The following is a 1,373-nucleotide window of genomic DNA, read 5'->3' on the forward strand; positions in this document are numbered from 1 at the left end:
GCCAGGCTGGCCCACCTGTCAGTATCATCAGCAGCTTACTGCGAGGTCCTTGCTGGACTGGCTCTCTGGTGCTGCTCACCTCTCCAGGCTTGAGCCCTTCTCTTCCTTGTTAACATATTTTGAGCATGTTCCAGATGCTGGCGCCAGACAAAGCTCATCTCATTTCACTCCTAGGCTCCCTTCAGGGAAGAGCTGTCATTACGTTTCCTAATTCGCTGATAAGAAGACGAAAGCACAGAGAGGCTGAGTGGTCCAAAGTCACACAGCTCAGGACCCACATGCTTGGCAACCACTCTGTGCTGCCTCTTTGAAGAAGAGCCAGAAACTCAAGTGCTCCATTTCAATAAAGCAGTTCCTACCAGGGAGGTGTCACACTGCTCACCAGCGCCTCTGCCCAGGAGAGCTGCTCCTCCCTCAGGTGCCCCACATCCTCAGGGCGTCACCTCCCACCAGTCACCCAGCCAGACGCTCCAGTTTAGCAGCCAGTGCTTCCTGCGCAGTCCTAGGCATCTCTGACGTCCGCTGCTCTCTCTCCAACCCCTCCCCTCACTACCAACTTGCGTCACCTGGTCCAAGTCACTTGGCCTCTCTATGCTTCAGTTTCCCCATCTGTAAAATGAGGATATTGATAGGCCTATCTCATAGAATCATTTGAGATCAAAATGATTTTTTTTTTTAAAATTTTTGGCTGCACCAAGGCTTAGTTGTGGTATGTGGGATCTAGTCCTCTGACCAGGGATGGAACTGGGGCTCCCTGCTTTGGGAGTGAAGAGTCTTAGCCACTAGATCACTGGGGAAGTCCCCAGTGTGATTTTTTTAGCTTTAATTTTTATTTCTTTATTTTGGCCCCATCAAATGGCTTGTGGGATCTCAGTTCCTGGACCAGGGACTGAACTTGGGCCATGGCAGTGAAAGCCCAAATCTTAACCACTAGGCCACCAGGGAGCTCCTAAAGTGATTAAACACACACATATATACATTTATATATATATATATATATATATATATATATATATCTCTCTCTCTCTCTCTCTCTCTCTCAGGGCATACCATGGCCCTGGCACACAGTAAGAGCTCAACGCCATTTAACTATCGTAATGAGCATCTGCATCCAGAGCCCAGCACAGCGGACAGGACCACAGATGTCTGGGAGGTCAGAGATGGTTTCCTGGGCAGATTCGATCATGCCGCTCCCTAGATGGAGGTCCTGTGGTGCGATCCCCAGGAGCCTGAGCATGAAGCACAAACTCCTTGGGCTGTCTCAGGGGCCCCAGCTCTGGTCACCTCCCCGCTCCTGCCCACACCCTTCCCCCGTCCCCGGCCCCAGCATGGAGTTCTCCCCCCATGGGCCCCCGCAGTTTGTCAGTTCATAC

General features: G+C 51.4%; 1 long non-coding RNA gene across 1 annotated transcript in view; it reads right to left on the reverse strand.

The window, feature by feature from the left end:
• Window positions 1–1,373, reverse strand: part of LOC107131810 (uncharacterized) — a 40,759-nt gene that overhangs the window by 12,044 nt on the left and 27,342 nt on the right. The gene's annotated exons all lie outside the window — the stretch shown is intronic.

Source organism: Bos taurus, chromosome 25 (genome assembly GCF_002263795.3).
Source record: "Bos taurus isolate L1 Dominette 01449 registration number 42190680 breed Hereford chromosome 25, ARS-UCD2.0, whole genome shotgun sequence".
In the NCBI taxonomy this organism is placed as follows: Eukaryota; Metazoa; Chordata; class Mammalia; order Artiodactyla; family Bovidae; genus Bos; species Bos taurus.